At 39.6% G+C, this 22924-nt stretch overlaps 1 long non-coding RNA gene across 1 annotated transcript; it reads left to right on the plus strand.

The window, feature by feature from the left end:
- The first annotated feature begins 2334 nt into the window (after window positions 1–2334).
- LOC136993187 (uncharacterized) lies at window positions 2335–22924 on the plus strand. Its single transcript, XR_010885420.1, has 3 exons — window positions 2335–2368; window positions 13612–13688; window positions 22870–22924. It is a non-coding gene; the product is annotated as an uncharacterized lncRNA (long non-coding RNA).

Genomic DNA, 22924 nt, shown 5'->3' on the forward strand with positions numbered 1-22924 from the left:
GAACACAGCAAAATCTCTGCCCATGGACAGGCAAAACATTGTGCTCAAAATCAGAAACATTACATCTAGAATCAGCAGCCCTGATACACTCTCAAAAGTATATGCAGCATTCAAATCAGCCAGAAATACCGCACTCCACCAGCACCAGCATGGCAGCAGAACTGTCGTGTTCCATTGCGCACGGTCCACCTCGGCCGGACGGGAACGCCCCTTACCTGCCAGCCGCTGGCTCGCAGGCAGCTCGCCTGGCTGCTCCCTTGATGGTATGCCACTCTCCGACAGCGCACGCTTTAAACCTCCCTGGGAAAGGCAACAGCACTGAGGACGTGGAGGCAAAGGCTGTGGCACGCAATAGAAATCAAGTATGGATCTTCCAGACGTTTCTGAATCCCTTAAGGGTGCTGCAGCAAGTTGTGGGATCCCATGTAGCAGCTGAAGAGCCTGCACAGGAAAAAATAGCTGGAATTCATGCCAGCAGGTGTATCAAACAGAGGCCGGGGGCAGAAACGGGTGAGCTGTGTGGTGCTGGGAGAGAGAAGGAATTTCTCAGACCAACCAAGCTTTTAATGCAAGCTTTACATGAAGTTTACTTTATTGATAAAGTAACAAATTAACCAAATTGTTGCCAAAATAAAGCCAGACCTCAGGGTGAGTCTGTTTTATCAAGGGTCTGTGCACAGTCTGTTTCAAACTAGGTGGGACCTTCACCTACCCAAGCAAATAATTTAGTGCTATAATTTAGCCCATTTCCCCTTCAGCAATACTACTGCTTATGCAAAACATCTCCATTTATTTTTAAACCAAACATATTATTTATTTGATGGGAGGGAAAAGAACAGAAAGAGCTGCACAACCTGAACATTCATCATTGTTGTTTGTGCTCCTTGAAGGGCATTGTTGAATTATTGCTATAAACATTTCACATTTGGCTAAATGCTGTTGATATAAACAAGAATTTTTCCTCATTAAGGCAACTTGATGCAGTATGAGAAACTGATTTATCAAGAGAATTAATTAAAGGCAGATATGATTTGTAGCTATTTGTACTTGTAGATGTTTAAGCATAAACATCCCCATTAAAATTAAATTACTGCTAATCTGATCCTACTAACAGTCATTTTAAAATACACTTCACATATGCAGATATGATGCCCTTATTCAAATTTGGGGCTGTGCAGCACAGAATCCCAAGCTAACACCTGTACATAGTACATACATGTACACATGGGACATAGGTGGAAAAAGAGTTTTCACACTGAATTTCTCTTTTGGTTTGAAGGTTTTTGGAGAGGGCAGGTGAAAATTCCATTTCCTCCTCCAGATTTCCCATATCCACCTAAGGGAGAGATTTAAGAGGACTTTTGAGGAGAGGGGATGGGATGTAACTAGACAATTAAAACAAGATGTCTCTCCCTCTTTCTCTCTGACCTGGACTTCATGTAGTCATGACATCAGTCAATCCAAGTACCCCTGAATCAAGGAAGATCTGTCTGTAGCACTTTGGTTCAAGAGTCAGTCCTTTTACATGCCTTGTCCTAGTTTTCTTCTTTTCAAAAGGCTATAGAAACAAGAGAAAAAAAGACACACAGTTGAATGATGCCCTGCTTACTGGACTTGGATGTTTTGCAGCTGAGAGGCCTTTCAGAAAAAAACACTAGTGACCTGTGGGTGCAGTTCCACATTTCCTCTACCCAGAGCAACTCCGAGAGAGCTACAGAGCTGCCTCAGGGAGAATCAGATGAAACATCAGATCTAACAGCCACCAAAAAAACCCCAAATTGTTTGCTGTATCACTCTGCAGCCACTGAACTTCTAGATTTAAGGCAAGGAAAGGGGAAAGAGTGTCTTGGATAGTCAGAGGAGTAGGAACAGTCCTTTTGGGGTCAAGCCATGGTCACACCAAACCAGTGTGTAGTGGGGAACTATCCTCTCAGTGCCTCAAGTCTTACCTACGTGGCAGCTGTCGCTGTGAGACCACAGCCTGCTCCCTGGGCTGGCAGATGTGGTGCAGAGTCTGCAGGAGCCTTGTGCACCTGGAGACCAGACGGGGTTAGGGTTGGCACTAGAAACAGCAGCAGAAACCTATGTTTAGGCACCTTGAGTCATCTGTTTACTGTTTTCTGTCTCTCTTTCACATAAACCCTAGGAAAAGGTTCACAAAGGTGCTGCTATGTGCAGCTGCAGATCTGTAAAATTATCCCAACAGCATCAGCCGCACGTGCCACACCGCAGTGGCAAAGACGCAGAGCTCCAGGCTGCACTGACCAACGTTACTGATGTGTCCACAGCTCAGCCTAACAAGGCAGTGAGGTCCCTCCTTCTCCCCTTAGGACAGATGCTCAAAGTGCATCCACAAAGCAAAACAAAGGTACGTATTTCACATGGATTTCACCTTTACACAAGCTGTTTTGGATGGTGCATGAAATGGTCATCATCACAGGTTGTACCAGTTTGCCAGAAACCCAGGTCCTTGTTTGGGGAGGTGCTGATTAAGACCCTCTTACCATTTTCCCTATGACTTTGTTTCCTATGCTCGCTCATGAAAGCTAGCAAATAAATGTGGTGCCTACCCCTGCTCCAAACATACCAGCATTTGTTCTGCAGTTCTTGAAAGTCCAGTGGGCACAGACATTGTTTGGATTGCTGGTTTCCAGGCTCACACATACTGGCTCAAATTCCAGGCTAATCAAATGGGATCACATCATGTGGATTTTCTTACCTGCTGGTAATACAGAATACAGTTTGATAAAAAAGGCAAAGACTTCTAACCTTGACTGAGAAAGAAATCAGACATGAGAACGAATAAGGAACAAGAGCAATCTAGTTTAGGTCATGGGAGTAAGTATACCACATGTCATAGCTAACAGTCTCTTGAAGATTAAAGTACTTGCTATTCAAAATGCAGATGAAAATGCCTGAATTTGTCTACAGTTAAAGGAAACAGACATCTCTTGATTTAGGAGAAGCCACCTTTTTGCTCCCAACATTAGTGATAATCCTGTAAGATGCTGAACATCTTCAAGTCACTGTTAATTGAGTCTGCTAATTACAGCGCTCAACAACTCACAAGCCATGTACATCACAGAGCCAGATAGAGCACATATTTACAAAGAGGGCCTTTGGGAAGTCTAGATTAGTCTCAGGACAACTTGAAAGGAAAGATAAGGAAGCTTAAGGGGACTCTTCCTCTCCTGTAGCAGACAAATGAATTAGCAGTGAAGGCTCCAGCACTGGTCAAAGGGAAGGGATAATGTGGTGATGAAGTAGGTCTTAAATCATTTTGATGTATATAACTGTCACTCGAAAGAAGATCTAGAGATGTATAGAGAAAACAAAGTTATCAGTCAAAATAATCAGGAGGATTCAAGGATGTAATTGGTAGGTTGGGTATGTTGTTTTTCCACTACAAGATGGTCATCACTTTTTGAAGGGCCTTTTTCATATTGTTCATTTAAGTGAAATAGCTTTTGTTTAATTATTTATCTAATTTTAGTATTTCATTTCTCTCATGCGAGAGTCTCATAAAAAGTATTTTATTTTGCACAGGCAGAACAGCACCCCAGGGCTGAGGGGGTTCTCTTTACACTGCCTGCGTAAAATTCCACAGAAATTAGCCCATGGAAATGCCATTGAGAAAAGGGAGGGAAACAAAGACATGGTTTAAGAAATCACAAAGAAGACTGAGGAAAATAATGAAAAAAAAAATGTTTTCATAAACCTTCAGTAAACTTCCTGCGACAGAGCACAACTCAGCCAAACTTTGAAACAATTTTTACACTTACCACCTGGACTGCTGGGATCTGCAAAGCATAGGGTTACCCTACACGATCCTCTTCCCCTTCCAGAAGTTTTGTCCAGGAAAATTTGATGATTTCATATACTCTTCCAGGCTTTCCAGATATCTAGTATTTCCAGCTCTGACAGCTTGAAACATCCAGAGGTCTTGGACATGTAGTATACTACATGAGATTGTTAACAGCACCCTTTTTAGTGGAGCTATGCACATAGATTGAGTTGTTCACACTAACCAAGTTAGTAAGTTTGATGGATGGGGCATGTACTGCTTAACCAGGAAACTGCAAACAGTTGTGGGGATTCTGATAGCCCTACCAAAGGGAACAAATTCCTTATCTAGTCGTTGTCATAGGACAGAGCCTTACACACAGACTCCAGTACCAGAATATGATCCACTTACAACAGTAACACTGTCAAGCACTTCAGTGGCACCCAAAGTCACCAGCTGAGGCATGCCAGGTATTAAGCATACCGATACTATGTGCAAATGATGTGTGGTATGTGTCTAAGAGACATGCCACTTACAGGACTTCCAGCCAGAGAGCTGAATCTTTGGAGGGTAAGAAAAGAGGAAAGATGCTCCTTTACAGTCACCACAGTGCAACTCAGGAACATCATTATCTGGCACGTTGTAGGGGAGCACAACAGTCCTATGTCAGAGCTGAAAATCTTAGGCTTCAGAGTCACAGTTCAGGCCAATGCAGATGGTCTACAACTCTAATCATTGAAACAAAGGCAACAAAGAGAATATATTCCATCTCTTCCGTGTGAAGTTTGACATAAATCACAGAGATACAAGACTCAAGGGAACATGGAGGATGAAAAACTCCTTTTTGCATATACATTTTAAAGAAGTGAGTACTCCTCAGGATACATGCCCATAGTTGAGGCACTACTGTATAGAAAAAATATTTGTAATAATTCGCTAGAAACTTATTAGCTAGGAATTCATTAACTTCTTTTGCCTTCATGCAAATATCTGTTTTAGGGAGTATTTGCATATACATAAAGACTGGGAGGGAAGAGGGTGAATGATGCATTTATCTCATAGAAAATAAGAAGATATGGAAGTCATGTTGTTCGTACACTTCTCATAATAGTTGGCTGTCAACAGCTGCATTTAAGTGAGCTGCACCCATTACGGGGATGTAAGCCGTCATCAAAATGAATTAGAGGCTTATTTGACTATAGCTAGATTTTATATTCTGCTGGCAATTCACTGTCTGCCTGGCAGCCTTATGAAAAGTAAGCTAACAAAAGAACATACTAGCTGGTAAGAACACAAAGTATGTAGATTATTTTTTCTTTTCATAATGGAGTACTGTGTTTTTTTACAGTCATTTGAAGAGACTTTTTTTCTTGCTTTTCAGTATCTTCCACTACTAAAAGAGCAGTTGTCACCATCCTATATCTTAATTAAAGATTATTTGAAAAGCACAATCAATGTCTATGAGTTAATTCCACATCTCCAAAGTTAGGTAATTGATGAGTATTACTGATGTAACGGTGAGTGCAAACAAATATGTCTTCACTTTAAACTTAACTTAAAAACAAAGAAATGAATCCTAATTCACCCAGAATTGCTTGTGATACAGGGCAATAATAAAGTAAAACATGATACTGTACAACATACTGTTGTATAATATCACAATATTAAAGTAATATGAACTGACCTGATTCTTCTTACACCAGCTTTGGAGAAAGAAAAAAGATAAATAAATCAGGTGTCAGTCTATCTGCCACCTCTCCAGTTCCATAGCTGTCTCTGCTGTGAGCTCGTTTACAGTAAAGTCTGGAGAAACACCCATATCCTGGGGCTTATTGGCGAAACACTGTCAAGGGACCTGCAACAGTGCCTACAAGCACAAGAAAACTTTGCTGCTGTTTCCAGAGCTGACAGGAAGAGAGATATACAACAATGACTACAAGTGATGCTAGCTTAGGATTCTTGCACAGGGACCAGCAAAGATTGGGACATGTTGCCCAGGACCTAGCTGTCTTTCTGCCTGCTGTTGTCACACCTTACACCTACCTGCCTCCTATGCTGGATTGAGAGAAAGGAAACTGCCAAAGAAATGATGTTCTTTACCAGGAAACTCTCTGATGCCTGGAGCTAACTAGAATCTGGCCTCTAGATGCCCAAGTACAAGATTACAAAGAAAGATCACATGAAAAGTGCCCACTGAACAGAATAAATGTATATTTTAAACTTACTTTAAAAGCTTGAATAATGAGTATTTTAGAATGCAGCAGAAAGAACAGGTACAGCGTATACCTTTTACCAGAAGAAAGAAGGGTGGGGATAAAAGAGGAAAGTGCCTATTAGGTGACTATGTTTTGATGCTCATTTGGTCCAAAAATGCTGAACCTCACTGACTACAGCAGAGTAAAACATCACAGCACCCAGCACTGGCAACGAATGGCTGCCTATGTCCTGTCTGCAGGCTCAAGGGACAAGTATTCACTTTCACAGCTCGTTGGCAATTTGCTTTAGTATGGTGACTCCACAAAGGCAGTACATTTTCCTCCTGTGAAGGTGCGAAGCCATTCATCATTTTCACAAGAGTACAAAACACCCACATACTTTTCTTAGTACAAGAAGTTGTGTGCTGAAAATACAAATTCCCTGTATACAAACTCCCTATAAAGGAAGTGGGGAAATTCAGCTCAATCACATTGACCTCCTGTGCAGAAATTTAAAGACTATGTTGTAACAGTGGCTTGAATGGTAGCATCTCGTATGCTGTCACAGAAATAAGCCGTCACTGCCCTCCTAATTTTTCTTACTACGTTAGTCCACCTCTCGGCACAGTTTAGTTGCTTGCCACTAACATAGGGCTGAGCTCAACTACAACACCAAATGGAAACAGAAACCAAGAGGACAGGATTTTTCTCTGTAAGTCATAGTCCAACGGTCCTTGCCCATCTATTACCCCTAATTTAGTGTGCACAATGCAGCAAACAGAGTTCTGTGCTCTGCTGGTGCCACCTCATCTTTCACAGAGCTCATGACAGTTCAGCAGGACAATCTAGACACTGTGGAGTGCTGCAGAAAGATGTTGAAGTTTTGCACCATTGCTGGCAGGCTTCAGACCTGCCAGTGGTTCCTGAATGTAGCTGTGTTTATGAGAACCATTTTGCATTTCCGGTTGCAAAGCGAATGCAGCCTATTAGGCCTAACAAATTACCCTAATCTAGAAAAACAAGATGACATGAAAAACAGTAATTCAACAGAAGTCTAAAGAAATTGATAAATTTAATACTTATATTATTTATTAGGCTTATCAGCCCAGCATATAATCAGTAAAAGGCTATATATACAAGGCTGTAAAAATGCAGCACCTCTGGCTCCTTTATATGCAGTTCATCTATCACGCTGCAGAAGCAAGAACTGTAATAAAGAGATGAGGTTGACAACTCCTCGTGATTTAGTAAATCACAGAATCATCCTACATTTGTCTGTCTGCATTTGTGAATCAACACCTACCTTCTAAATTAGCCCCATCAATCCTATAATGAAACAAGCAATTTTGTCTTTGATCCTATGGATCCAGAAATAACATTCTTTTTGATCAGGTCATTTAGATTTGGGTTCAACCAGTCCAATAGCAAATATCAGCTTGAGCTACAAGATTTGGACTCAGGCATTTTTCCCAAAACCAAGAGTCTGTAAAGAGAAAAGGGAGGTGTTGGATTTGCCGGTCACCTCTCAATGCAGATGAGTTTAATGAAATCACAGTGAAAAGCTACTGTTGCGCAGCAGGTGATTTTCAAGTGCTAATAAACCAGCCAGTTTTGCTAAGAAACACCCCAGTTCCCAAGATTGTAATAAATACTCTAGCATCCTGCCAAATTTCAGTGTAAACAATAGAGCATTTTCTGGTATCAGAGCACAAAAAGAACTATAACTAGCATGACTTTCCCCTTAACTTTAATTCAAGGCACCCACCAAAATCATTATCCCCTAGAAGGGAGGGCTCATTTAAACATGCAACAGCCAGCCTTTGCCAAGGAGAGCAAGATGCTTGACATTAATAAGGTGTTCCATGCCTGAAAGACCATAAAGGGAAAACATTAACTAGGTGTTACAACAAGGGGATATGAAGTGGCACAAAGTATGTAAATGTCATGAGCTCTCTACAAGGCCTCTATATTAAAAGTTTTCCTCATCTTAGCCTCTCTGGGTGAAACATTTTCCTTCTTCTGCTGCTCCTTTTAAAATATTTTGATAACAAGAGTGAAAATGATAATTTTAGCAGTATGTGTGATGGCTGGTTTCTGGGACGGCAGCATAGATCACAGCACTGGAGAGAAACAAGAGTACACAGCCTGATAACAAAAGCAAACATGTACAGACCTACCTCATTTTATTGCGCTTTGCAGATATTGCGGTTTTTACATATTGAAGGTTTGTGGCAATCCTGCGTCGAGCAAGTCTAGCGGCACCATTTTTCCAACAGCATGTGCTCACTTCGTGTCTCTGTGCCACGTTTTGGTAATTCTCACAATATTTCAAGATTTTCCATTATTGTTATATCTGTTATGGTGATCTGTGATCAGTGATCTTTGATGTTACTATTGTAATTGTTTTGGGGCGCCATGTGCTGCGCCCACATAAGACGGTGAACTTAATCGATAAATGTTGTGTGTGTTCTGACTGCTCCACGGACCAGCCGTTCTCCCGTCTCACTCCCTCTCCTCGGGCCTCTCTATCCCCTGAGACACAACAATATTGAAATTAGGGCAATTAATAACCCTACAATGGCCTCTAAGTGTTCAAGGGAAAGGAAGAGTCGCACGTCTCTCGCTTTAAATCAAAAGCTAGAAATGATGAAGCTTAGTGAGGAAGGCATGGCGAAAGCTGAGACAGGCCGAAAGCTTGTGAAGGCAAAGGAAAAGTTCTTGAAGGAAATTCAGCGTGCTACTCCAGTGAACACACGAATGATAAGAAAGCGAAACAGCCTTATTGCTGATATGGAGGAAGTCTTAGTGGTCTGGACAGAAGATCAAACCAGCCACAACATTCCCTTAAGCCAAAGCCAAATGAAGAGCAAGGCCCTAACTCTCTTCAATTCTATGAAGGCTGAGAGGGGTGAGGAAGCTGCAGAAGAAAAGTTTGAAGCTAGCAGAGGTTGGTTCATGAGGTTTAAGGAAAGAAGCCGTCGCCGTAACATAAAAGTGCAAGGGGAAGCAGCAAGTGCCGATGTAGAAACTGCAGCAAGTTATCCAGAAGATCTAGCTAAGAGAATTGATGAAGGTGGCTACACTAAACAACAGAGTTTCAAAGTAGATGAAACAGCTTTCTATTGGAAGAAGATGCCAGCTAGGACTTTGATAGCTAGAGAGGAGAAGTGAATGCCTGGCTTCAAAGCTTCAAAGGACAGGCTGACAGCAAGAGAACTAGAATTAGAAGTGGAGCCTGAAGATGTGACTGAATTGCTGCAACCTCATGATAAAATTTTAACAGATGAGGAGTTGCTTCTTAGGGATGAGCAAAGAAAGTGGTTTCTTGAGATGGAATCTGCTCCTGGTGAAGATGCTGTGAACATTGTTGAAATGACAACAAAGGATTTAGAGTATTACATAAACTTAGTTGATAAAGCAGCGGCGGGATTTGAGAGGGTTGACTCCAATTTTGAAAGAAGTTCTCTTGTGGGTAAAATGCAATCAAACAGCATTGCATGCTACAGAGAAATCCTTCGCGAAAGGAAGAGTCAATTGATGCGGCAAACTTCATTGCTGTCTTATTTTAAGAAATTGCCACAGCCACCCCAGCCTTCAGCAACCACCACCCCGATCAGTCAGCAGCCATCAACATCGAGGCAGGACCCTCCATCAGCAAAAAGATTATGACTCACTGAAGGCTCAGATGATGGTTAGCATTTTTTAGCAATAAAGTATTTTTTAATGAAGGTATGTACATTGTTTTTAGACATAATGCTCTTGCACACTTAATAGACTACAGTATAGTGTAAACGTAACTTTTATATGCACTGAGAAACCAAAAAATTTGTGTGACTCGCTTTATTGCGATATTCGCTTTATTGCAGCGGTCTGGAACCGAACCCGCAATACCTCTGAGGCATGCCTGTATTTGTATTAAAAGCTGTTTATAGAGTGCCACAAATGTTATAGATACAACATAAACTGTGCTTCCTCCCATGAACATTTACAGCCTCATGTTTATGTATGTTCTTAACTTTATACACTTGGTAAATCCATGGGACTATTCATATGGATTAACATGTGCAAGGCAGAAGTCTGTGAGCCTAATCCAGCAACAATATTGAACTCATCACCCAAATGGAGCTATTCACAGTCCTAAATAATTTATTAGGCAGGTATTGAAGGATCAAGCCCCTACAACAGAGACATACTAGGTTATGTGAGATCTCAGAAGAAATATTTTTGGAAAGGGCAGTCTTAAGTTGTTGAAGAGATGATGTGTTAAAACATGATGTGATAGGATTGTTTTGGTATATACAAAAGCTGAATACAAACCAAACTTAAAATAAAGCCCTAATAAATTGACCACAGCATTTTCTATGCACGGGTAAAGAATAAAAAATAACAATCATTCTGCTAGGGACAAATGTTTTATAACAATTCCTATGGACTATTTTAGTTGCTAATTCCCGGTACAACCAGAAACTAGTTTAACATTACTAGGAGACCTTGCAGGCTGTTACCTTCTTGGCTCCAGTCTTGCAATGCCTGATGTAAATGAAATGCTCCCTCCAAAAAGCACCGCAGTCAGACAGAGCCCACTGCCTGTGCTTCAGCAGCCGCCAAAATGGTGGCAGCAGGGAGGTCAGCAGCCAGCTCACATACACATTACAGTCTAGAGCAAGCTGCATTGAAATATTCCTGCATTTTACATGCAGTCTTATCTCTGCCTCAGACAGCAATATGAATTGCTTCACATAATGTTTTTTTGTTAATGAAAAGAGTGCTAAAGTGCTGTGTAGAGTACCTTCCCCCCAGCTTTGACATTGTCATTGCTGCCTGTGATGAATTAGGGCTGTGCTTGAACCTAAAGACCAGCAAATTAACAGTTAATTAGGAGTTGATAAATAGCAGAGTCGCACAGACCCTCTGATTTAGCTTGTTTTCAGCTGCTGCCCTTCTCTCATATCTTGAAACAGCAAGTGTTTATGTGCTTGTAACAAGTGCCTGAGTGGACTGCTAGGCCTGCAGTTTGTCACGGCCTGGATGGCTCTCACGCGGCCCCCTCCCACGCCGGTTCACTTACAGAACCTGCTTGACAGAGCAGCTTTATCAATATTTATCCCCAAGATAAAGAGCTGTGACAATGTTTTAAGGGAGAAATTACATAGCTGTTGCGGTAGGGAAGGGAGTGCTTCCTACCGAGTCCCTCAGCAAAGCTTTGTTCACTCCGGCAGAGGCACTCCTGGGCCTAGATCTTCGTACGGTTGACTGCTAGCGCATCTTAACGCATCGGACAAACTCTTGGCTCTGAAGACAGATTTTTTTACCAATCCAAGGGGGACTGGAATTCATCCCTCCTCTACGTACGGGCAGTTTTTTCCCATTCCTACACTGGTCACTGGAAGAACTCCTCAATTTAGGGTAAGCAGCTTTACTCAATGGCCCCTCACGCAGAGCACAAGCCCTTTGGTGGGGTACCCACATCCACCCCAAACAGGGTCATAGGGACCACTCCAGCACGTGATTCAGCACATTCGTAAGTGCTTTGGCACATAAGATGTCCTGAGTCCTACTTGCCAATCAAGCCATCGCCATTTCAAATGAACAACAGTTCTCTGAGGAATAAATCTGATCTTCCAGTTTTCTCCTTTTTTCCTGCACATTTCAGCTGGAGCCTGATAGTTTCTTATATGTTTTGATATTGCTGATGGATTCAGGGGATGAGCTACAGCTGCCAGTGAAAAATCAAATTGAGGGATAAAATAACTACATTTGGTTAAAGCCTGCATATCATCGGGGATGCTAAACATTCATGGGACCATTTCAGGCCCACGAAATTCCATAAAAGATGGCTGCATTGCAGCATGGCATTGGTTAGGCATACATGTTACTGCGCATAGGCAGCCAGTGACTGCCCAATAATGCAGAAATATCCTTCTGCTGTTTCAGAACAACTTTAAGAGCTAATGTTAGAATCAAATCCTTAAGATACCTTGAAATATACCTGTTTTGGACAGCCATATCGCAGGGCATAACCAGTATGTATTTTCAAAAATCAGGAAGTAACAGGGTTTTAGGTTTTTCCCTTTTAATGGTAGGTTAAAGTGTACATACATGTGTCTCAGTGAAATAAATAATATTATCTAAATTCAGCTGACAACATTATCTATGTGCTTCAAAAAAATCTCCACAGTGAAAAATCCACCCAGTCAAAGGCAGCATTACCTAGATTCATAGCTCTGTAACACCTCAAGGAAGGAGGGACAAGAAGTGCCCCCCAAGGGGACAGATGCTTCAGGAGAGAAGGAAAGCAGGATGCAAGGGCTAAATTGGCAAGGGCCAAAGGGAATAGACGGCTCATCCTTAAACAGCTCTGTTTCAGCTGAGTAAAAACAGTTCACCTCCTCTTTTTCACTGTGTCCCAGTTCTACCCACCCAGCGGTTTGCTAGCCCTGCAGGGTATGGGTCCCTCAGCAGTTTACATACACTGTGTTGCCCATTCCAGGAATTACTAGATTTGACCAAAAGAGAGGAAAATAGACATGTAACATTACTCTTAATTTGAAGGAGCTGTACATTCATGAATCAGGATCTAAAAGAACCCTTGTTAATAAACATATAAATCAACAAAATCCCTTAAGTGCCTTAAATGTGATTAAACATACAGATTAAATTAAATTCACTGTAGCTTTTACAGATTTCTTTAAGTGACTTGAATAGGTTTGTTTTCCCTTGGAAAAAATCTGTGTCACATTCATATGAGAGCATTGCTTCTCTCAATAAAGGCACATTCAATCAAATACAGAAACCAACATTTAAATGTTACAGCTTGGCTTAAACCAACAAGCAGGAAAAGGTTGCAGTGAGGGAGTGACACCACCTTCCTCCTTAGTCCTATTTTATAAAGAGAAGGGCACCACTGTCAAACAGAAACGATTTACCTGCTTTCCCTTGGGAGTCTCTGCAGCTTTGCATTGCTGACACTAGGCTCTTAGTACCAGGTAATTGTTTGTTGTGCTAGACTTCCATCCTGAAGATGAGAAATAAAGTGACAAATTATTTTAGAAGTTATTACAAAGTTATCAGTCTCTAAAGTAAATTAGTACCTGCAAATATAAATACCCATTCTAATTATTGGTAGTCAGTGTAAAATGGAGTATCCATTATCTTGTTCTCAGCCCCATTCCCATTCACTGCGCAGTGTGAGAGAGGATCAGCTAGTTCATTTCAGATGAATACCTTTATAGTGATATAGGTTTTATCTAACATCAACACTCAAACATAAGAATTAAGACCCTGAACTAAGACCCAACCTACTGGAGCAGTCAGTAGGAACTCCTCCTAGTGACTGTGAATGGACTTTGGATCAGGTCCTGTAAGAACAGATCAAGAAATTCTCAGATAATTTTTGTTTATTTTTCCTGTTCATCAATTTCCTGTAATGCTTTCCCTCAGCTTACCTTCTTTCCCACTGAGCATATTAATGATTTCTTCATTCTTTCAAATAAGAAATTGAACTCTTTGTATCAACAGCCAGAAAAAAGTTTTGTTCTGATTGTATACAACTATTTTGTCCTATTTGTATATTGTTGAGCATATGCATAACTTTAAGCAGAAGTTTTAAACTTTCATTTATATGTTTTTTAGATTGCAGGTCATTCCTTTCACCATTCACTGAGATTCCCCTCAAATTAGATGCCTTCAAGAGGATATTATCTTTTAAGGTTAGAGCTCACAGTAGCAAACTTAATCTACAGTTATCTTACTAATTGTGTATTCTCATAGGGTTAACACTATTCTGCAGCACAGGCCGTAAGTGTGCAGGATGGAGGTGGGGGACAACTGGTGGTTACATTTAACCATGTAATTTGGACTCCCCCTTTAAGTAAAGGAAACAATAATGGTGGCCTTAATTGCAGAAATTACCAGTTACTTTGAGTTTGACATGTGCTAAATGACTAGGCGGATGGAAACACTAAACCTAATGCTGCTTGGCAGACAATTGGAACTGATAATGACCTCTATAAAAGCTATTGATAGTAATCTGTTATGAACAGATTTGGCTAATTCCAAGCAGAAGTGGTTTATTATGTAGCTTAAAGACACAGCCTCCAGTAGATATACAGTAACGGAGAGGGTATTTACATACCATTTAAAGAAGAAATGCAGATCCCATAAAGAAACACATGAAGTACTAAGAGGCAATGATGTACCCATCACTATTATTTCTACAAAGGGTGCTTACTTTCAAGTAATAATGTGCTACACATCATTATTTATCTGCCTTATATTGATTACCATGTATCATGCATTTCATGTACTCTCTCTGCTGCGGCACACCCCCTAATAACATATTAGTCTAACACTCTTCCCAAAATTGTGATGAGGTATCCCAATAAAACATTTACTATTCAATATAAAATCTGCATCTTCCCCTCTCCAGCAGCAGAGAACTCACAGCAAGGCCAAGTTGCTACGTTTGGTGAAGCTGCATTCAGTGGAAGAAAAGAACTCAAAGGAATAATTGTAGGACTGAAATTGAACAGATCGATATCAGTGGATATCCCAAGCAATTTTTTTATGTGAAAGCATGCACAAGGGCTTGCCCAAGGCTGTCTTGTTTCTTTGATTTCTGTCTCCCCAACAGCTTGGCCAGCATTTTTCTTTTTACTCTTAAAAATAATTTCAGTACAATTTGCGATTATCTTATATAGTATATAATTTGTATAGACAGCATTGCTCTGTCTCAGGCAAAATATTAACAGGATCCTCTGCTGAACTTTTTTTTACCTAAGTAAAGCTATAGCAGAATGTGATGTTTTGAGGAAATGTGTAAGCACTGGTATCGTTTTTCCCCATCTGTTCTATAAAAGAGCTCCTATTTTCCTGAGCAAAGTAGCCTACCCAATACCCTAACAGGTTCCAGCTTTACCTTGAAATTAGTTAGATTCCCTTGCTATGTAACATAAGGAAACCAGAGGTGGAAATCCATTATTATGCTTATGTATGGTTCCCTACTCAGATTAAGCAGGTCAGGGCAAGTAAACTCACTGGATTGCATTATTGTGCTTTCGTAAAGAAGATTACATAAGGAAGTGTGGAATGTCTGTGGTTGGTATAGATAGAAGATAAAACACTTGCCCTTGAAGGGCAGTAGGTTTCCTTAGTTTAAAACAATAATTCCAACTGTTTTGCTAAAATACTAATTACTGACAAATCTCATACAGTTTTATGCTGAAATTCTGAGCACCTCTATAAGCTCAGGCCTGGAATCAGGCACATAGACAATAAGACAGTCTAAAATGCAAAAACTTCCTTGTGTTTCTTAGTCCTCCCTTATCCTCCTGAAACTTTCTGGAAAATATTTTGCTAGCAGTAAGAATCTGCAGTTTGTTCCAGCTTTGATTCTTTGCCATTTTGTCACTAGAGGAGTAAAAAGATTCTGAAATTTCTTACAAAAGACTGGTCTTGAACCTTCACTTTCATCATGCAACACCACCTAGGTCTTCCACAGGGCTTGTCCCACACCCATGCAAAGCCATTTCTGGGCAGTATAATTTATCACTGCAACAAGAAAATGAAGATAGAGAAAGCAATTTGCCCAAAAGCATTCTGCAGGCCACTGAGTAAGCTAGCAAATGAACTTTTATTTATTTATTTTTATTTTTATTTCAGTAAGTCACTGTCTCTCACATGGAAGTAGGTCACCTGCAAATAGCAGGGGCCTATCCCTCCTGGCTGCAGCTTTGCATTTATCAGCAGTTTCAGATATTTCAGTAGGAGCTGAAACCACCTACCGGGTAGGCAGCTAAACTGATGCTATTTTGAGTAATAACAGATAACTATTTTCCCAGGTAAAGGTTCCAGAAACAGGTAGATAACTTTGGTGATTTTGGACTCTAAACCAGGAAACTTAGGTATACAAGTCACAGAACCACACTTTCTCTTTGCGTATACACAGTATCTAGAAGACATTAATCTGGTAAGTGAAGCAAGCCACATGATAAACCCAAAATTGTTTTTGCTGTTGAAGCAAAAAGTTGAGATAATGCTTTGAGGTAAAGTAGAGTGGTTTTAGATATCCAACAGGGTCTAAATATCTTATATTAAAGCCAGTTAAAAGTTGCAAAAAGCTGTAACAGCTTATCTGTAGCCTGCAGGAAGTCAAGCAGCACACAGCAATAAATAATGTACTGTAAATGTGTAGAGAGGTGCTCTGACTTCCTGTGTTAGGCCGACACGTAAGTTCCTTGCGTTACTGCTGAGAATCATACCTTACCTAGTGACATATTTCAAAGCACTTTTTTTCTATGTGCTGCAATCACATGTTGGCTGTTATTCATTGGTTTGAAGAAGCAGGATCCAGACCAAGCAACAAAGGGTGACACTTCAGATGAAAGCATTACGTGGTAAACTGGAACCACAAACAGCTGCATATATACCTAACTAAGGCACCTCTCAGGACTTTGCTCTGCCCTGAAGATGCCATGCATTGAAATCTTATTGTTGAGTTCTAACTGTATGTTGGAAAGAGCATTGCAAAATGTGGTCCTGGAGTAAGTTTCTAAAAGATGATCCTTTATGTCAAAGGGTTAGCCACTGCAGGGCTGACTTCCAGACCTGGTGAAGCCAATGAGATAACTAAAAACAAATTCAAAAGCCCATGAAGTCTTCTTCAGAGTCATACCTCAGCAACTCCAGCTACATAAAAGAGCTTAGACTTAGGCTATTTTTGACTTTCAGCTGTTCACTGTTCCCTCTTTGCAGATGTACAGTAAAGCTAAGATAGGCCACCCTCCTCTGTTCCAGTACAAGGTAAAACATGTTAGGTTAAACTAGGTTCAGTGCCAGTTTGAGTTGCTTTACCTTATACTGAAAGGTCATTTATCATATGGCTAGTAGAAAGGAAATAACTACCAACTGAGTGGGAGTGGATTCTTCAGTTGCCTCTGCGTTTTCAAAATAGAAGAGATTACCAGAAAATCAACATGGAAGGTAGTTAACACAAGGCTATTTACTTTGCATTGGAACGGATTAAGAATGTGCAAACAGAGCCTAATAACAGAGAAGCAGCAAGAAACGCATGGCAAACACTACAGGTCCTTAGAGAGGGACTGTCCAGCTCAGTACCCATGCCCAGTGCACTTCTGTCCAGGCATCTTCCTAGTGGACATACCATCTTCACAGCTGAGGGCTCTCCAGCATCCCAGTTCAAATGCTAAGAGGTAATGTGCAGGTAGGTAACAAGATGGGCACGATACTAAACTTTAGACTGGGAACTAAATAACGAAGGAAATTAATCTAGAACGAATTTCACTTGTGAATATGTTTAAAGTGCAATTATCCTCAAGGTTTTTATTTGATGCTCTTAAGAATGAGCACTGCTTTATAACTGTATTCACATTTCACGACAGTGCTGTAAGTAATATATACAGAGTGAAAATTTGCTATAAAGTAGGAGGAGTTGAGAATTTGTTGTGAAAAGTAGGAGACAGCCCAATTATCAAGGCATTAGAAGTAGTTCCACTACCTAATTCTGGTCAGGAGCCAAACTTTACTTTTTGCCTAATCCAAAGGCAGTAAAGATACGCCAGTAACAGTCAGCACTCTGGAATCCAGTGACACAGCATCCTCGCTGAGTGAGGCACTGGATAAATACAGCAAATTAGTTGTTTCCCTTCAAGGCACCCAATCCCAAAATAAACTACCGAAAAAAATTAAAAAGTAAGCAAGCAGCAATAGATATTATCAGCAGATATCATCAGGAAATTCAACACAGCCCAGGACTAGGTTTGATCTTACTGACATTTAGAAACTTAAAAGATTTTTCCACATACACAATTTATTAACAAAGATTAAAAAACCCAAACCCTTTAGCTTTTATTATGTATAGATTTGTTTCCAAATTCAAATAATTGATGCTCTAAAACAGGAGCTCACATTCCATCTAGTCCTTTTAATGAACAATATGAATTCAGGATACAATTCTTCCTTGTATAATGTTGAGGCTATGCATCAATTACATCCCAGTTCAACCTAATCTGAAGGTACAGTTTTTGTGCTTGCTCCTTATATTAGGACAAATTCTAACCCCAGTGCACAAATGAAAATGCAAACCTATCTCAGACAGCCTAAATTAGAATAACAGTTTGTGGATATCAGTTAATAATAAATGTTGCATATGATTTTATGATACGAGGAAAGTAATATGTATTTTTGGTGATGCTACTAGTAATTAGTCATTTCTTGAAGATGTTCTCACCTCTGCGGAATTTTTGCATTAGAATTATGGAATCACAGGAGAGGTGAGGCTGGAAGGCACCACTGGAAATCATTTAGTCCAACCCTCCTGCTCAAGCAAGGTCACCTAGAGTAGGTTGTCCAGGACCCTGTCCAGTCAGATTTTGAATATTTCCAAGGAGGGAGACCCCACAACCTCTCTGGGCAATCTGTTTCAGTGTTTGCCCACCCTCACAATAACGAACTTGTTTCTTATGTTTAAGTGGAATCTCCTGCATTTCAGTGTATGCCTGTTGCCTCTCATCCTGTCACTGGGCACCACTGAGAGGAGTTTGGTTCCATCTTTTTTTACTCCCTCCCATCAGGTATTTACACACAGTCATAACATCCATCTGAGCTTTCCTTTTTTGAGATTTAGAAACTGAATTGACCTGTTTCTTTAATAACAACGACTTTATAAACACACCTAGATGAACCTGAGATGTTAGCCATGGCTTCCTCACTAGCTAACTAAAGTATTCATCAGTTCTGGAGTATGAGACTAAGTCTCAAACATGATACTTTCACTGAAGTCTGCCATTCACTGCAGAAACGTGATAATTTGTTATTAGTACTTCTGGTATGAAGCAATATCCCAGATCACAAGTATTATTGTTTAGAGGACAATAGTCAATGTAATCACACATAACCCTTCAAACACTATTTGGAAGGTACCTAGACCTTTGAATATGCTCATTTTTCTCTCTCATTAGAAAACAAGTTATGAAATAGCACTGGTAAACAGTATAAACGCCATGCACTTCTCACTGACTTTAAAGACAATCACGTGCATGTTGCTGAAAGACAGGTTTGCCTTTGATTCTCCGAAGATTTACAGTGCCACCAATTGTTTAAGCTCAACACCAATGCTCATAATTCGTAAGTAAAATCCTAAAATAATAAAATGTTTTTGATGGGACTGTTTTCAATGCCTTCTGGTTTATGAGCCCATAGGACTCATAGTATTTAGGCTGTTCTTGTACACATTTGGACTAGAGCTCGCTTTAAAGTAAGAGATGATTCTCTCCGAATTATTTTCCTGCAGAAACTGGGTCATTAGACAACTGTGAAGTATTGGGAGAACAATCATAAATTGCAAGTGTTAATCATACTGCCAGCCTACACATCAGAGCAAGATTTTGTTTTTATTCCTCTACACAATATTCAAGGCAAAACATTATTAAATGTCAGAGATTCTTTGGCCAGAACTACAGGACTATGAAAAGAACCACAAACCTCTGAAACTGAAAAAAGCACCATGTTTAAAGAGTAACTGTGTATTTCTCAGCTTGAAGCTGATTGCAAGGCTGAGATCAAATTAAAACTGTCAGATATGATCAGATACAGTTTAAGGTCTTCAATTCTGTATTAATGGTAAACTATCAGTATCAAAAGCTCAGATAAATTCCACACAGCAATAGCTTTAAAATACCTCCCTTTGACCAAACATATCCAGAACTACATAACTTGTACATATGTATATTTAATGTATGAAAATAATAATAAAAAAAAATTCATATCCTTAAGAACATTATCCTAGAAAACAGCCCAGGATAATGCCAGTGTGAGATGAGAGCATAAAAAAATTCACGGATTACATTCTTCACCTTTTTATTATACACAGAATTCTAGTATCTATAATGTTTTAAAGTACTTATATACACTATAGTCTGATATGATTTATTTGGTTATTGCAATAACATTTTAGTGCCATTTTATCTGAGAGTTCATGGAATGTTTTAAAATCCAAGCCTAATGGAAGCCAATCAATCATCACATTTTCAAAGAACAAATTATTTAAGTTTTTGTACTACACGGAGCTAATCACTGCACAGAGATATCCTATTGTTTTGACTGATGTCATTCATTTTTCTTTAGGCTGACCTGATTGATAGTCTAAGTGCTGAAGTTAACCAGACAAATGGATATGTACTTCTGGGGTATTTCCAGTCCAGCTGCCTTTTTAGCACTAAAAACTTCATATGCCTGATAGCAACATGCAGCTGCTCCTGCTCATACAATTGAAATTAAAGTCTGGAACTGAAAGTGACAGCCTACACTTTTTCCTCTTACATTAAGGATTTTGTCCACTGTGCCTCTAAGCAATCACCAGTTATAAATGAGCTGTATTAAATCCACGTCTGTATTTGAGTATGTGGTGGCATGGTTTCCAGGTTCCCACTTTCACATCTTAAACACTTACTAATAGCACTGCTGAGACACCCAAGTATTATCGTGTCCATTCTTCCTGTCCTTTGTGAACTGGAATCCAATGCTGCGTCATATTAAGGCTGCTGCTTTTGATAACCAGAAAAATCCTCAATGTGCCAAAATCTTGCTAGAGTTAATCAGGGGAGCTGACTAACTGAAATCAGTGGGATGATTCGCTGATTAAGGCAAGCAAAATTTGGCTTATCATATGCAAACTCTTCAATAATGAGAATGCAAGCTTCACCAAAGCCTGTGAAACCTAACACAACACAGTTCCAGCCCAAAATACTGACTAGATTCTTCTACTCTAATGTATCACATTACTTCTTTATTGGCTGACATATACTATAAAAAGTTTAGGAAAGGTTCACATGAGGAATGAAAGGAAAAGCTTGCATATCCATGATTTTTCATTTATGCAGTCACTCGACCAAATATATCCCCAATTCCAAGCATTCATATTCAAAGCCATTAAAGCACAGATATATTTGGCCTTATTCTATGACAGAAAACATAAGCAAGTTTGATTGTTTAATCTAAATTTACATTTTGAAGTACTATCCCAGCATGCACTGGGAAACAAGCATCAGCCCTGTTCTTTTTTGCTGGTAATAGGAAAAGTCTTCAGTCTCTGGAAACGCATGAGCAACTTTGCCTGCTTTTGGACATGAATTCTTATTTTGCAAACACAAGCTGCATATAACCGCACTAAGGATAATACCACTGAGCTGAAAATAAGAGAGTGGTCTATTACCTGGCAAAACGCAGGCATCTACACAAACATTTGAACCTCTAGAAATATAACTGTTTCTTGCAGGCTGATTCTTTGAGCAAGGATGCATATATATATATATATATATATATATATACACACACAAGTGTGTATATATATATGTATGTATATAGGATGATGAACAAACTATGAAATAACATTTTTCGTATCTCTTTTGGGGAACCACTGCTTCTTGTTCATCAGCAGTGAAAACAGAGCAAAATCTTCAAGGGCAGTTTCTAAAATAGCCTACTCTACTGTCTACATTTAATGAAGTGGACAAACTGTATCTAGAAGGAATTCTGTCTCACGCATGTGAAATGTCTCTATGTCATGTTTTTAAAGGTTAGCTTTTACTTTAAAAGTGTACATTTTTTCTGTACAACCAGAAACCTGAAAACTAACGGATTCTCTTTATATATCGGTATCTCTTTCTAAGCATTGCTGGCAAAACTACTGTTCAGAAAAAATCTGAAGGCCTTAATTCACAGTTACATCAAGTACAAGCAGGCAACATATTCAATCGCTCATTGCCTGGAAGAAAGAAGCGTGTTTACAGTATAGAAACCAGCAATACAACATAATATAGCTTTTGCAAATGGAATTTTAACTCTGTGTCACCTGATACAAGCACTCATATATGGTCTGAACACTAATTATGTTATTCTTGTAAAAAATCTGCCCTGTCAGCTGTGACCTAAAGATCACTGCTGCTGTAAACCAAAAGGCAAGTACAAAGAGCTACAGAGAACAATTGCAGATATTATTTCCAATAAAAATTACACATCTGTAATAAACAGTGACACACCATTTAATTTTACCATAACCAACAAATTTTAAAAATCGCAGTAGATCAACCTGATGCTGCCTGCTATGATTTGAGTGAAATTTTAATATAAACTTCCTCCACTTGCAGTTTCTGCTATGCCTTCTGAGACACCAGACCAAATGGCACACCAACCCTAAAAACGTCATGAAAACTACAAATAAAAGCAGTGTGAAGAGGATATCACCCAAACTGTGCTTGCTGAAAGAGCAAGCACATTTGTAAGGTTCGGATCCTGCTCCTTTTAAAATCAATCAGAAGTTTTATTGCTAAGTCCAGGACTCTGACATCACATGAGCTATTTATTTTTTCAGTCATTCCTGTAACCAAACAATGCCAAGCTGTAGTTTTATTAACTCATTCTGCTAAAGCCAAATTATTACAACACAAATATTTTCAAATGACAAATACCAATCAATACAAAAAACAAGCCCAGCCCCAAACTGGGGTTGATTCCAGGAACATTCAGTTGATGGCTGGCTTATCACTACTGCAGACACTGTCACACCATTCATTTGGTAACTTTGAAGATATTGGATTAAGATTTATTTACTCTAGAATTTCAAATAGAAGCACTTGTTCTCATTTAAGCAAAAAAACTATACACTGGAATCTTTTGCAATATTATATATATTTAATAAAACAGCCATATTTGAGAAAGAACTTACAAAAAGCAAAATAACTTTTGGCAAGTATATAGCACCTAGGTCCACAGGGTTTTCTGAGATGAGATGAGTGAAAGTTTCATGTGTTACCTGCTGTGTAATCATACCATTCTCTTCTTTGTTTTATCCTTTCTTATTATTCTGTTTCTCAGATATCTCTAAGCTTAATAAAGGTGGCAAAATCCCTACAAAAGTCACTTCTCAGAG

Source organism: Apteryx mantelli, chromosome 12, assembly GCF_036417845.1.
Source record: "Apteryx mantelli isolate bAptMan1 chromosome 12, bAptMan1.hap1, whole genome shotgun sequence".
Lineage (NCBI taxonomy): Eukaryota > Metazoa > Chordata > Aves > Apterygiformes > Apterygidae > Apteryx > Apteryx mantelli.